This window comes from Nomascus leucogenys, chromosome 14 (assembly GCF_006542625.1).
Source record: "Nomascus leucogenys isolate Asia chromosome 14, Asia_NLE_v1, whole genome shotgun sequence".
NCBI classification, from domain to species: domain Eukaryota; kingdom Metazoa; phylum Chordata; class Mammalia; order Primates; family Hylobatidae; genus Nomascus; species Nomascus leucogenys.
In genome coordinates this window covers 44414005-44430038 of record NC_044394.1, presented here as the reverse complement: position 1 = coordinate 44430038, position 16034 = coordinate 44414005, and the positions used below count along the sequence as shown (strand labels likewise).

Here is a 16034-nt window from a genome sequence, read left to right as displayed (position 1 = left end):
AATGGAATGGAACGGAATGGAATGCAAAGGAACGGAATGGAATGGAATGGAATGGAATGGAATGGAATGGAATGGAATGGAATGGAATGGAATGGAGTGGAGGGGAGTGGAGTGGAGTGCAGTGGAGTGGAATGGAGTAGAAAGGAATGGAATGGAGTGGAGTGGGGTGAAGTGGAATGAAATGGAATGAAATCGAATGGAGTCGAGTGGAGTGGAGTTGAAAGGGAAGGAATGGAATGCAGTGGAGTGGAGTGGAGTGGAGAGGATTCGAATGGAATGGAATAGAATGGAATGGAATGGAACGGAATGGAATGGAATGGAATGGAATTCAGGCGATTGGAATGGAATGGAATGGAATGGAGTGGTGTGTAGTAGAGTGGACTTGAGTGGAATGGCATGATATATATTGCAATGGTATGGAAAGAAATTGAATGGAATGCAGCGGATTGGAGTGGAGTGGAAAGGAATGGCATGGAAGGTATTTGAATGGAATGCAGTGGAGTGGAATGCAGTGTAGTGGAACGGAGTAGAAAGGAATGGAGTGGAGTGGAGTGGAGTGCTGTCGAGTGGAATGGAATGGAATGGAATAGAGTGCAAAAGAACGGAAGGGAATGGAAAGGAATGGAATGGAATGGAGAGGAGTGGAGTGCAGAATAGTGGAATGGAGGAGAAAGGAATGGCATGGACTGGAGTGGAGTGGAGTTCAGTGGAATGGAATGGAATGGAGTGGAGTGGACTGGAATGGGAATGAATGGAGTGGAGTGGAGTGGATTCGAGTGGAATGGAATGGAATGGAAAGGAATGCAGTGGATTGAAGTGGAGTGGAGTGGAATGGAAGGGAATGCAATGGAGTGGAATGCAATGGATTGGAATGCAATGGAATGGCAGTGCAGTGGTGTGCAGTGTACTGGATTGGAGTAGAAAGGAATGGAGTGGAGTGGACTGGAATGGAATGGAAAGGAGAGGAGTGGAGTGGAGTGAAGTGGATTAGAGTGTAATGCAATGGAATGGAAGGTAATGGAATGGAATGAAATGGAATGGAATGGCATGGAATGAAGTGAATTAGAGTGGAGTGGAGTGGAATGGAATGGAATGCAATGGAACGGAATGGAATGGAATGGAATGCATTGGAGAGGAGTGCAGTGTAGGGGAATGGAGTAGAAAGGAATGGAATGGAGTGGAGTGGAGCGGAATGGAATGAAATGGAATGGAGTGGAGTGGAGTGGATTTGAAAGTGTAGGAATGGAACTGAGCAGAGTGGAGTGGAGAGGGTTCAAATGGAATGAAATGGAATAGAAGGTAATGCAATGGAATGGAATGCAATGGAACCGAATGCAATGGAATGGAATGCATTTGAATGGAATGGAGTGGAGTGGAATGCAGTGAAGTGGAATGGAGTAGAAAGGAATGGAATGGAGTAGAAAGGAATGGAATGGAGTGGAGTGGAATGGAATGGGAAGGAATAGAATGGAGTGGGGTGGAGTGGAGAAGAGTGGATTCCAGTGGAATGGAATGGAATGAAATGGAATGGAATGAAATGCAGTGGATTGGAGTGGAGTGGAGTGGAGTGGTTTTGAATGGTATGGAATGGAATGGAAGGGAACTGAATGGAAGGGAATGCAATGGAATGGAATAGAATGGAATGCAATAGAATGGAATGAAATGTAGTGGAGTGGAGTGCAGTGTAGTGGAATGAGGTAGAAAGGAATGGAGTGGAGTGGAGTGGAGTGGAGTGGGAGGGAATGGAATGGAGAGGAATGGAACAGAACGGAATGCAGTGGATTTGAGTGGAGTGCAATGGAGTGGAATGGAATGGGATGGAAGGGAATGGAATAGAGTGGAGTGCAGTGTAGTGGAATGGAGTGGAAACAAATGGTGCAGAGTGGAGTGGAATGGATTGGAAAGGAGTTGAGTGGAGTGGAGTTGAATGGGAATGAATGGAGTGGAGTGCAGTGGAGTGGAGTGGAGTAGAGTGGATTCGAATGGAATGGAATGGAATGGTATGGAATGGAATGGAATGGAATGCAGTGGATTGGCATGGAGTGGAGTGGAATGGAATGGAATGGAAGGGAATGGAATGGAATGGAATGCAATGGAATGGAATGGAACGGAACGGAACGGAATGGAATGGAATGGAATGGAATGGAATGGAATGGAATGGAATGGAATGAAATGAAATGGAATGGAATGCAATGGAGTGAAGTGGAGTGCAGTGTAGTGCAATGGAGTACAACAGAATGGAGTGGAGAGGAGTGGAGTGGAATGAAGTGTAATGGAATGGAATAGATTGGAATGGGATGGAGTGGAGTGGATTGGAGTGGAATGGGAAGGAATGGAATGGAGTGGAGTGGAGTCAAGTAGAGTGGAGTAGAGTGGATTCCAGTGGCATGGAATGGGAATGGAATGGAATGGAATGGAAGGGAACGGAATGGAAAGGAATGGGGTGGAATTGACTGGACTGGAGTGCAGTGTAATGGAATGGAGTAGAAAGAATGGAGTGGAGTGGAGTGGAATCAATGGAATGGAATGGAGTGGATTGGAGTGGAGTTGAATGGAAAGGAATGGAATGGTTTGGAGTGGAGTGGAGTGGTTTCGAGTGGAATGGAATGGAATGGAGTAGAATGGAAAGGAATGGAATGGGATGGAATGGAATGCACTGGATTGGAGTAGAGCAGAGTGGAGTGGAATGGAATGGCATGGATGGGGATGGAATGGAATGCAAAGCAATGGATTGGAATGGAATGGAATGGAATGCACTGGATTGGAGTAGAGCAGAGTGGAGTGGAATGGAATGGCATGGATGGGGATGGAATGGAATGCAAAGCAATGGATTGGAATGGAATGGAATGGAATGGAAAGGAGTGGAGTGCAGTGTGGTGGAATGGAGTAGAAAGGAAAGGAGTAGAGTGGATTGGAGTTGAATGGAAAGGAATGGAATGGAGTGGAGTGGAGTGGAAAGTGAAGGAATGGAATAAAGTGGAGTGGAGTGGAGTAGAATGGATTGGAGTGGAATGGAATGGAAAGGAATGGAATTGAATGCAATGCAGTGGAATGGAGTGGAGTGGTGTGGAAAGGAATGGAAAGGAATGGAATGGAATGGAATGGAATGGAATGGAATGGAATGGAATGGAATAGAATGGAGTGGAGTAGAGTGGAGTGGGGTGGAGTGGAATGGAGTAGAAAGAAATAGAGTGGAGTGCAGAGGAGTGGAGTGGAATGCAGTGGAATGCAGTGGTATAGAAGGAAATTGAATGGAGTGGGGTGGACTGGAGCGGAAAGGGAAGGAATGGAATGGAGTGGAGTACCGTGTAGTGGAGTAGAGTGGATTCCAGTGGAATGGAATGGAATGGAATGCATTGGATAGGAGTGGAGTGGAGTGAAGTGGAATGGAATAGAATGGAAGGGAATGGAATGAAATGGAATGCAATGGAACGGAAAGGAATGGAATGGAATGGAATGGAGGGGTGTTGAGTGCAGTATAGTGAAATGGAGTGGAAAGGAATGCAGTGGAGGGTAGTGGAGTGGAGTGTTATGGATTGGAATAGAATGGAATAGAGTGGAGTGGAGTGGAACGGGAAAGAATGGAATGGAGTGGAGTGGAGTGGACTGGAGTAGATTGGATTCGAATGGAATGGAATGGAATGGAATGGAATGCAGTGCATTGGAGTGGATGGATGGAATGGATGGAATGGAATGGAATGGAATGGAATGGAATGGAATGGAATGGAATACAATGGAATGGAATGGAATGGAATGGAATGGAATGGAATGGAATGGAATACAATGGAATGGAATGGAGTGGGTGGCAGTGTAGTAGAATGGAGTAGAAAGGAATGGAGTGGAGTGGAGTGGAGTGGAATGGATTGGAATGGAATGGAATGGAGTGGAGTGGAATGGAATGGATTGGAATGGAATGGAATGGAGTGGAGTGGAGTTGAATGGGATGGAATGGAATGGAGTGGAGTGGAGTGTAGTAGAGTGGACTCGAGTGAAAAGGAATGGAATATATTGGAATGTAATGGAAAGAAATTGAATGGAATGTGGTGGATTGGAGTGGAGTGGAGTGGAATGGAATGGCATGGAAGGGAATGGAATGGAATGGAATGGAGTGGAGTGGAATGCAGTGTAGTGGAATGGAATAGAAAGGAATGGAGTGGAGTGGAGTGCAGTCTAACGGAATGGAATGGAATGGAATGGAATGGAATGGAATGGAATGGAATGGAATGGAACGGAACGGAACGGAAAGGAACGGAACGGAATGGAATGGAATGCAAAGTAATGGAATGGAAAGGAATGGAATGGAGTGGAGTGGAGTGGAGTGCAGAGTATTGGAATGGAGGAGAAAGAATGGCGTGGACTGGAGTGGAGTGGAGTTGAGTGGAATGGAATGGAAAGGAGTGGAGTGGAATGGGAATGAATGGAGTGGAGTGGATTTGAGTGGAATGGAATGGAATGGATTGCAATGGAAAGGAATGCAGTGGAGTGGAGTGGAGAGGCATGGAGTGGAGTGGAAAGGAAGGGAGTGGAATGCAATGGAAAGCAATGGAACAGAATGGAATGGAATGGAATGGAATGGAATGGGAGTGCAGTGGAGTGCATTGTAGTGGATTGCAGTAGAAAGGAATGGAGTGTAGTGGAGTGGAGTGGAATGGAATGGAAAGGAATGGAAAGGAGAGGAGTGGAGTGGAGTTGAGTGGAGTGGATTAGAGTGGATTCGAGTGGAATGCAACGGAATGGAATGGAATGCAATGGAATGGAATGGAAAGGAATGAAGTGGATTAGAGTGGAGTTGAGTGGAATGGAATGGAACAGAAGGGAATGGAATGGAATGGAATGCAATGGAATGGAATGGAATGGAATGGAATGCAATGGAATGGAATGGAATGGAATTAAATGGAGTGGAGTGAAGTGCAGTGTAGTAGAATGGAGTAGAAAGGGATGGAATGGAGTGGAGTGGGGTGGAGTGGAATGAAATGGAATGAAATGGAATCGAATGAAATGCAGAGGATTGGAGTGGAGTGGAGTGGAGTGGTTTTCAATGGTATGGAATGGAATGGAAGGGAACTGAATGGAAGGGAATGCAATGGAACTGGATGGAATGGAATGGAATGGAGTGGAGTGGAGTGCAGTGTAGTGGAATGAGGTAGAAAGGAGTGGACTGGAGTGGAGTGGAATGGAATGGAATGGAATGGAATGCAGTGGATTTGAGTGGAGTGCAGTGGAGTGGAATGGAATGGAAGGGAATGGAATGGAATGGAATAGAATGCAAAGGAACAGAATGGAATGGAATGGAAAGGAATGGAATGGAATGGAATGGAATGGAATGGAATGGAATGGAATGGAATGGAGTGGAGTGGAGTGGAGTGCAGTGTAGTGGAATGGAGTGGAAAGGAACGGTGTGGAGTGGAGTGGAGTGGAGTGGAGGTTAATGGAATGGAAAAGAGTGGAGTGGAGTGGAATGGGAATGAATAGAGTGGAGTGCAGTGGATTGGAGTGGAGTGGATTCCAGTCGAATTGAATGGAATGGAAAGGAATGGAATGCAGTTGACTGGGGTGGAGTAGAGTGGAGTGGAATGGAATGGAATGGAATTGGAGGGAATGGAATGGAATGCAATAGAATGGAATGGAATGAAATGGAATAGAAAGGAATAGAATGGAGTGGAGTGGACTGCAGTGTAGTTCAATGGAGTAGAATGGAATGGAGTGGAGAGGAGTGGAGTGGAATGGAGTGTACTGGAATGGAATTGATTGGAATGGAAAATAATGGAATGGAATGGAGTGCATTGGATTGGAATGGAATGGGAAGGAATGGAGTGGAGTGGAGTGGAGTCGAGTAGAGTGGAGTAGAGTGGATTCCAGTGGAATGGAATGGAATGGAATGGAATGGAATGGAATGGAATGGAATGGAATGGAATGGAATGGAACGGAATAGAATGGAATGAGATGGAATGGACTGGAGTGGATTGCAGTGTAGTGGAACGCAGTAGAAAGAATGGAGTGGAGTGGAATCAATAGAATGGAATGGAGTAGAGAGGAGTGTAGTTGAATGGGAAGGGGATGGAATGCGTTAGAGTGGAGTGGAGTGGAGTCGTTTCAAGTGGAATGGAATGGAATGGAATATAATAGAATGGAAAGGAATGGAATGGGATGGAATGGAATGCGTGGATTGGAGTAGAGTAGAGTGGAGTGGAATGGAATGGAATGGAATGGATGGGGATGGAATGGAATGCAATGCAATGGATTGGAATGGAATGGAATGGAATGGAATGGAATGGAGTGGAGTGGAGTGCAGTGTGGTGGAATGGAGTAGAAATGACAGGAGTTTCACTATTAAATGTATTCAACATTACTGTCAATCCTTTGGTCCAAATTTCTTTGCTCACATTTTGCTTGATGCACTTGGATAGACTGTTCAAGAAAGTGTGAGTAGTGAATTCCTCAAACTCTTGCATATTTAAAATTACATTTTTGAACCTTGATGCTTGAAGTGCAGCTTGGGTAACGGGTGGGCTTTAAGCCAATTTAAGCATGCAAGGGGTTGAGTTTATTAGGCATCAGCACCTCTGAAAATCCTGGGGATGCAGGCTTAATTTCAACACTATTCTAAATACTTGAAAGATATTATATAATTCTTTAATAAACTCCTGTGTCTACAAATGGTTCAGATTAACTCAATATCCATGTTAAACATCTATAAAATCAAGGCACTGTTATTACTGGAGACTTGCTGGCTATTCTATGAGAGGAGGTATTGTTATTGTAATCTCACCCTCTCATAAAAGTGTATCATATTACTCATAACCAGCCCTTCATATTCTATTCCTATTTTGGTATTTTAAAATAAGATATCTTTGAAACACTTGAATTCAAAGAGAGAATCTGAATAGTTTTTAAAATGCCAATGAAATGCCATTTCTTCATGCTTGAACAACTAAAAATTGAGTAAAGTTCTTCTCTTCAAACTTTCTGGAACATTTTTTATCTAAATTTTAAGAGCAATCACAATAGGTTTTAACCACAAATGTTAGAATATTCTAAATGTTATGGTGGAAAAAATTTTTAAATAATTATATTATTTTTAAAATAATTATATTATTTTAAATTATTTAAAAATTAAATAACTTTTTTCATCATAGTGACGGTGTGCTAAATTTTTTTAAGTCACATATTACTGTAGACATTTAAGTCAAGATTCTAAGAAGCAGTTCTGAAGTCCAAAATTTAGGTTCATATACAATGATATTTAATATATATATATTTGCATATAAAATTAATATATATGAGCCATGTTTCAAATAGTTGAGAGATTATTATATCAAAGATTCTTGAGTATATAAAATGCCAATTACTTATAGGCACACCTGCTTTAATTACAAAGGCAGTTGTAGTTGATTCTACTCTTGCTACTGGCATTTATATGGAAATAATATTATGGCTTGAGGAATATTTAGGCAAATTTATCCCTCATATGATCAGAAGAACAATGCAAGATAGTTTATATCTGAAAGGAAAAACATCTTTATATGGCTCTGAAAGCCTAAATCATTAACAACTTGGATAATAATTAGCATAAAAATACACAAACATGCCCTCTTCCTAGCAGTAAGTACACAGTGACAACAGAATCAAAGCATGTGGCTACGTGCATGTTTCTATTTCAAGACGCAGAGCACTCTGTTCCTCTTCTCTGCCCTTTCTAGGTGGCACAATTCCTCATGAATCTAAGTACAGTCATAGGGTGGATTAGGGTGACCTTCCATTTGTATGCAACTGATCTCTATTTTGGAAGTGAAGTAAAAACATATTTTTAAAAGATAATTTCAAATTTCAGTGCAAACTAGCATGCTTTCACCCCTTTTCTTTGTAACGTTTTTTTCTGAAGTTGGAAAAGTAAGGTAGGCTTTAGTAGGGTTTTTAATCAGAAGTTTTCAAAGTGAGACGCAAAATGGTGGCGCCAACACATTTCAAGTCTGCTACATTTTGAACACACTTATTGGAGAAAAGACCTTCTCATTATTTTTCTCTTACAGGAAAGGAAATAACATGTACAGTTGACCCTTAAGCAACACGGAGGTTGGGATGCTGGACCCCTGCACAATAGAAAATGCACTATAACTTTGGCTCCCCCAAAACTTAACTACTAATAGCCTACTGTAAGCCTTACAAATAACACAAGCAGTCAATTAACACATATTTAATATGTTATATGTCTTATATACTGTATTCTTAACAAACATGCCAGAGAAAAGAAAAAGAAAATCATAAGGAAAATATATTTACTAGTTATTAAGTGGAAGTAGATCATCAAACAGATCTTCATCCTCATCCTTTTCATAGGCAGGGTGTGGAGAAGGATGTAGAATTGTCGGTTTTGCTAAGTGGACCTGCAGAGTTCAAACCCCAAATCATTTCATCATTTCCTTTCATTTCATCATTTCATTTCATTTCATTATTTCATCTCATCATTTCATCATTTCATTTCATTCTTTCATTTCACCATTTCATCTCATCATTTCATCTCAATATTTCATTTCATTTCATCATTTCACTTCATCTCATCATTTAACCATTTCCTGATTTCATTCCATCTCATCCTTTCATTTCATCTCATCATTTCATCAATTCATCTCATCATTTCATTTCATCATTTCATTTGATTTCATCTGTTCATCTCACTTCATTTCATTTCACTTCATCAATTCATTTCATTTATCTCATCATTTCATCATTTCTCTTCATTTCATCATTTCATCAATTCATATCATTTCATCATTTCATTTCATCATTTCACTTCATCATTTGATTTCATCTTTTCAGTTCCTCATTTCATCATTTCATTACATTTCATCCTTTCATCTCATCATTTCATCCTTTCATTATTTCATTTCATCATTTCATCTCATCATTTCATTTCATCATTTCACTGCATCTCATCATTTCATCATTTCATCCCATGGTTTCATTTCATCTCATCATTTCATCATTTCATCTCATGGTTTCATTTCATCTCATCATTTCATTTCATCTCAGTATTTCATTTCATCTTTTCATCTCTTCATCTCATTTCGTCTTTTCATTTCATTTCATCTTTTCATCTCATCATTTCATCTTTTCATCTCGTCATTTCATTTCATCATTTCATCATTTCATTTCATTATTTCATCATTTGACTTCATCATTTCATTCCATTTCATCATTTCATATCATTTCTTCATTTCATCATTTCAACATTTCATTTCATTTCATTATTTCACTTCATCATTTCATTTCATCATTTCCTTTTCATTTCCTCATTTCATAATTTCATCATTTCAATTCATCATTCCATTTCATCATTTCATCATTTCATTTCGTTTCATCATTTCATTTCATCATTTCACCATTTCATTTCATCTCATCATTTCATTTCATTTCATCATTTTATCATTTCATTTCATTTCTTCATTTCATCATTTCATCATGTCATTTCATTTCATTTAATTTCATCATTCCATCATTTCATTTCATTTCAATGATACATGTATTTAAGTGCTAATGTGATGCCCAGGAGACACCTATTTCCCTTTGTAAAACACCTCCTCCAACAAAAGGCAACCTCTCATGGCTGGCGAAGTCTACAGGGATACCAGCCTCTCTTCAACTGAACAATTTGATTTAGAACCTCAAACAGCACTTCAGTTTCATAAAAACTTAAGACATAAACACAACACTTGGTTGTAAGTGAGCGAACAGTTTCTTTTCTCTTTCTCTATTCAAGGCTTAAGGCCGTATCTCTCCAACTACGTTCAGTGGAAGAAAAGATCCCCTGGACAAAAAAGTTTGAGAACTGTTGTTGCATGACTTCTCAGAACCTTAAAACACAAATCCTCATCCGCAGGGATCTTCAGGAGGGAGACGGCTGATGCAGCACAACTTTCTTTCACAGGAGCATCGTGCAGAATACAGTATGAGATACAGAAAGGCTGCACTGAGTCTTTTGAAGGGCCCGGGCCTTGGTGGGGGTGGGGTAGGAGCTCTCCAGATAGCATCTAATGAGTAGGAACATTCAGGTTGCTTTTTTTCCTTATTGGCAAAACTATGTGTGCACCATGAATGAAGCTGGTCTCCCTTATCCATATCAAAACTAAACTCAAATTAATTGGCTAACTTGGGACTCAACACCTCCAGGAGCCATGCCGAAGAAAGCCCCACCACACTTTAAAGTAGCTTACCTCATCATATTTGAGGAAAGCAAAACGCTTATGACCAGTATGGTGCTAATACAAGTCTACAGATAATGCTGTATGAAAAATAATTTTTCCCAGTCATAGCTGGCATAGTCCACATTTTGCAATACACTTTCCACCCCTTTTTTTAAATTTTAAGCACAGGTCTTTTCCTCTTCTTTTTTTAAATTTTAATTTAATTATACAAGACGGAGCCTCAGTATGTTGCCCAGGCTTGTCTTGAACTCCTGAGCTCAAGCAATACATCCGTCTCCATCTCCCAAACTGCTGTGATTACAGGCCTGAGACACTGTGCCCGGCCTTAAACACAAATCTTAATTCATTCTTACAGTTATCCTGAGGTTAGAAAAATGGAAGGGGAAGAAAAATGGCAAGCAGGTAGGCTGACTTCAGCTTCATTATTTGAAAGGACTGTTTGCCCGGTTAAAACACACTACTGCCCACAAAGGCCAAGACCACAGAAAAATACAGACTTATATAAATAGATTTGATATGTGACAGCAGTTTGAATGGAGACTTTTTCAATGCAAATGACAAACAGCTGTGCTTGGGAATAAATGACAACGAACTTTTTTATCTCAACAGCTGTCCTGAGAGCACCTCTCTACATCTCTACCTGCATTCTGGAATCAGGGAGAAAGCCAAAACGGACGACAAGACACTAGATCAGCTGTGTCCAACCGTTTGACTACAACAACTTTTCTGCCTATCTGTGGTGGTGGGTATCATGAAAATTATGCACAAACCTTTTTTTTTTTTTAAGCTCATCAGCTACCGTTAGCATTAGTGTATTTTATGTGTGGCCCAGGAGCATTCTTCTTCCAATGTGGCCCTGAGAAGCCAAAAGACTGGACACCTGTGCACTAGGTCAAAAGACTACTCCTGGAAGCAATCGTAAAGAATTTCTGACATTATCTTGACATGAAAACCAATGGATAGTGAGACAGAATGCAAAATCTTCAAGAATTTTTCTTGTTGGTTTTTTTTTTTTTTTTTTTGAGTCAAGGTCTTGCTCTGTGGCCCAGGCTGGAGTACACTGGTGAGATCACAGCTCAGTGCAGGCTCGAGTGCTCCTTCCGCCTCAGCCACAGTAGTAGCTGGGACTACAGATGCACACAACCACCCCTGGCTAATATTTTATTTTTTGTAGAGATGGGGCTCACTATATTGTCCAGGTTGGCCTCAAACTCCTTGACTCAAGGGATCCAGGACAGGATAACAGGTGTGAGCCACCACACCTGGCCATGTGCATGAACTTTTAAGACAAACACAAGGCCCCATAAAAGTTAAGGTTTTCCCACCTAATTTCCAGGGGATCTTTTCGTGCAAGGATGAGAAGCCCTTAAAAGTACACAGACAACTCCAAAGATTCAAGACAGTTCATTTGGGCTGGGCCAGCCCACTGGGCAGACTGACCTTCAAGAAATGCCCACCCGTGACATACACCAGATGGCTCTCCAAGAATCTCTCCAGTCCTCAGGGTCCCTAAGGTACTGGACAGAGCTAGGAAAGCAAACCCATTTGCTTCTTCCTGCAGAAAACCCCTTGAGGTCAAGACCCTACAATCAGATGAGGATGGAGTGGCTCACCCTCAGTCAACAGGCCAGACTCAAGGTGGTATAATGTCTTAACCAAGGGTGTGGGCCTCCAGGTCTGACTCCCAACTCAGTGCTCCTTTAATAACCACTCTTTGTTAATTCTCCTTAACAGGGGTTCCTGGCAAGTCAGTTCTCCCTCAGGCCTTCCGTTTCCTCACCTACAAGATGAGAGGGCTGGATCAGATGGAAATTCCGGGGGGAAGGGGATGTCCGCGCGCAGCCCCTCCCGCCCCCCCCCCCCCCCACGGGCCCCTAGAGCCTCCATCCAAGTTCCCACAACGCACCTGCCCCACAAATCCTGCCCAAGGTGAGGGCTGGTCCTGGGCCCTCTGGCTGCCTCATCAGGGAGTGCAGGAGGGAGGGGAAGCCTCTAAGGGGGCGACAGGGGCTCAAGGATGCAACTGGGCCAGGAGTGAACTGGGACCCGGAGGGAGGTCTCCGGGCCACTCTTCCAGCCCAGCCCAGGTCCCCGACCCCCTTACTTCCATGGTCCCTATCTCCTGCTGGGTGAGGTCCTTGGACACAGCGCACTTGGTGCGCAGCCCGCGCAGGCTGCCGATGGAGATGCCCAGGAGCCTCTGGAGCTGCCAGCACTGCTGCAGCGCCCGGCTGGCCGCGGCTCCCTCCGTGGCCACCGCATCAGCCCCGCCACCGCGCACCTTCTTCTCTCCCATCGCTGCCGCGCGCAGCGCGGCTCTATGCAGGCCGCAGCTGCTGAGGCAGGGAGCCCGGGGCGCGGGCGCCTAGGCAACGAAACCCCGAGCCGGGAGAGCTGGACCAGGAGAGTCCCTGGCGCTGCCTGAGCCAGGATGCCAGTAGAGCTGGCAGCCGAGTCTGCCGCTCCCGCCCTCAGAGCCGCAGCGGCGGGGGCAAAAAGCCGCGGCGGCGGGGGGCAAAAAGCCGCGGCAGCGGGGGGCAAAAAGCCGCAGCGGGGGGCAAAAAGCCCCAAAAAGCCGCGGAGGCCGGGGCGAAAAGCCGCGGCGGCGGGGGAAAAAAGCCCCAAAAAGCCGCCGCGGCGGCGGCAAAAAGCTGCGGCGGCGGGGGAAAAAGCCGCGGCCGCAAAAAGCCGTGGCGGCGGGAACGGAAAAAAAAATCAGTAAGGGCCAGCGGGGCGCGGTGGCTCATGTCTGTAATCCCAGCACTTTGGGAGGCTGAGGCGGGCGGATCACCTGAGGTCGGGAGTTTGCGACCAGCCTGAACAACATAGAGAAACCCCGTCTCTACTAAAAATACAAAATTAGCTGGGCATGGTGTCACATACCTCTAATCCCAGCTACTCGGGAGGCTGAGGCAGGAGAATCACTGGAATCCGGGAGGCGGAGGTTGTGGTGAGCTGAAATCGTGCCATTTCACTCCTGCCTGGGCAACAAGAGCAAAACTCTGTCGAAAAGGAAGGGAGGGAGGAAGGAAGGAAAGAGAGAAAGAAAGAAGAAAGAAAGAAAAAAAAGAAAGAAAAGAAAAAGAAAAGGAAAGGAAAGAAAGAATCAATAAGGGCCAGGCACAGTGGCTCATGCCTGTAATCCCAGCACTTTGGGAAGCCGAGGTGGGCGGATCACTTGAGGTCAGGAGTTCAAGACCAACCGTGCCAACATGGCGAGACCCCCATCTCTACTAAAAATAGAAAAATTAGTAGCTAAGTGTGGTGGCGCATACCTGTAATCCCAGCTGCTCGGGAGGCTGAGCCAAGAGAATCGCTTGAAACCAGGAGGCAGAGTTTGCAGTGAACCATGGTCGTGACACTGCACTCCAACCTGGGCAAGACTGAAAAAAATTAAGCTGGTGCGGTGACTCATACCTGTAATCCCAGCACTTTGGGAGGCTGAGGCGGATGTATCACTTGAGGTCAGGAGTTCGAGACCAGCCTGGCCAACATGGCGAAACTCTGTCTCTACTAAAAATATAAAAATTAGCTGGGTGTGGTGGCACACGCCTGTGGTCCTGTGCATATGATCCACCTGCCTTGGCCTCCCAAAGTGTTGGGACTGCAGGCGTGAGCCACCACACCTGACCGGATATTTGAATGTTATTCTGCAGTCCGTGGGGCTCTTGGAAGGGTGACAGGCGGGAGTGGAACTTGGTCAGATGTGTGTTCTGGAAAGTCCCCTCGCTGCATGTAGAGAATGAACAGGCTGCACGTGTGTATATCCTCGGAGGGGACACAGTGAGGAGATTGGGACGTGCAGGGAGGTGGAGGCATGGAGGCAGAGGGCTGGAGGAGAGAGGATGGATTTGAGCACAGTGACTCATCTTGGGGACCATGGGGAGTGGATGAGGGGAGGGTCTTGGGCATGTAGGGGGACTGTCATATTCACAGACACATCAGGGGAGGAAGCTGGGGGATGGGCAGATTGAGTGTTCACTTTGAAATGATTAATTTGGGATGATTGGGAGATACCCATAGTAGTATGTCCTCCTCCATTGAGGACCCCAAAAGGCAATATCTGTGTGCCTTTTCCTTTCTGAAAGACCTTGCATTTCCAGGGGGCAATTCTAAATAGACCAGGAAACCTCCCACAATTAGACCCAACCCAGACATTGAACCTCCTTCTGCTCAGCCCATTTATAAAGTGCCTCTGGCATTTAGGTGTCTTCTAATCTCATTTTCTCTGCTTGTTAATGGACCCACTGAGGCAGTACTCCAGGGAGAGAGAAAAGCATTTCATTTGTCTGGGGCTGAGGAGGGAGATGAGGGTTGCCAGAGCTAATGAGGAATCAATGCCTTGTAATTGCTAATTAAATAAGCCTGGCTCTCTCTCGGGGCTATGAGTTGGCTGGCTGGTCCTTAAGTGTCCACAAATTCAGTTATGCTTCCCCAATAAACACCTCCAGCAACCATTGCCCTCTGGTATCTCTCCGGGGGAGACCTAGAAGAAGGATCTTCCTGTGTGTGCTAAGGCCATTCATTCATTTATTGACCAATGTATTGGTTTATTCTTTGATGCCTTTATTGATTCAACACATGCTTATTGTATGCCTGCTGTGTCCTGGGCCCTGGACCAGGCACTGGGGACACAGCAGTGAAAATACAAACATTGTTTCTGCCCTCACAGAGCTCACAGTGTAACAGGGAGACAAATAGACATGTCAGTAGATAACATGAAAATAATTGGACTATGTGCTGGAGACACAATATCCCAGGTCTATGAGAATGTCAATACAGACTTCACGTGAGAAATGGTGAGGCAATAAGGATTGTTTCCCTTGATGAAGAAGCATCAGAGAATTGGGAGTGAGTCCTATTTATTTATTATTTATTTATTTATTTATTTTTTATTGAGATGAGGTCTTGCTGTGTTGCCCAGGCTGGTCTCAAACTCCTGTGCTCAAGCAATCCTCCCATTTCATCCTCCCAAAATGTTAAGATTACAGGTGTGAGCTCCCACACACAGCCCACTTCTGGAACTTTTATTGAAAAGTACCCTTAGGCTGGGTTTGGTGGCTCACATCTGTAATCCTGGCACTTTGAGAGGCTGAGGCAGGAAACCATGTCTTTACAAAAAAAAAAAAATGTTTTTGAGACAGAATCTCTCTCTGTTGCCCAGGCTGGAGTGCTGTGGTGCAATCTTGGGTCATGCACCCTCTGCATCCTGGGTTCAAGGGAGTCTCATGCCTCAGCCTCCTGAGTAGCTGGGACTACAGGTGTGCGCCACAACGCCCAGATAATTTTTGTATTTTTAGGAGAAATGCAGTTTCACTATATTGTCCAGGCTGATCTTGAACTCCTGGTCTCAAGTGTTCCACCTGCCTCGGCTTCCCAAAGTGCTGGGATTACAGGCAGGAGCCACCATGCCTGGTCAAAAAAAACTCTTTTTTTTTTAAGTTGAAAAGTACCCTGAGAACCCTGGTCTAGGGAGGGCTTTAAATGCCATTGCCTCACTGAGTCCCCCAGAAAAGTGCCATGAGGTGGTTAGAGGTCTTGGGTTTAGAGTCAGGTATTTTCTATCTCCAGGCTTGTGGGAGTGTACGAGTGATGTGACCAACCCCATACATGGTGCATGGATGTATAAGCACAGGATGTATGTCCTTGTTTGCTTCCCTCTCCTGCCTGTGCCTGTATCCCCTGGAGTGAGCCAGCTCCCACTCCTAGTGGAAGCGATTCCTCCCCGACCTCCCCAGTTCTCCCCCACTGGCCAGCCCATTTAAGCTGAAAGTCGAAGGGAGTCTGCGCTATGAGGCCAGCTGTGACTTGTTGTAGTACATCAGAACAACA

The 16034-nt window shown here is 44.4% G+C and overlaps 1 pseudogene; it reads left to right on the top strand.

Annotated features, from left to right (window-relative positions):
* The first annotated feature begins 11770 nt into the window (after positions 1-11770).
* Positions 11771-12924, top strand: LOC115838245 (annotated as a pseudogene).
* The last annotated feature ends 3110 nt before the right edge of the window (positions 12925-16034 follow it).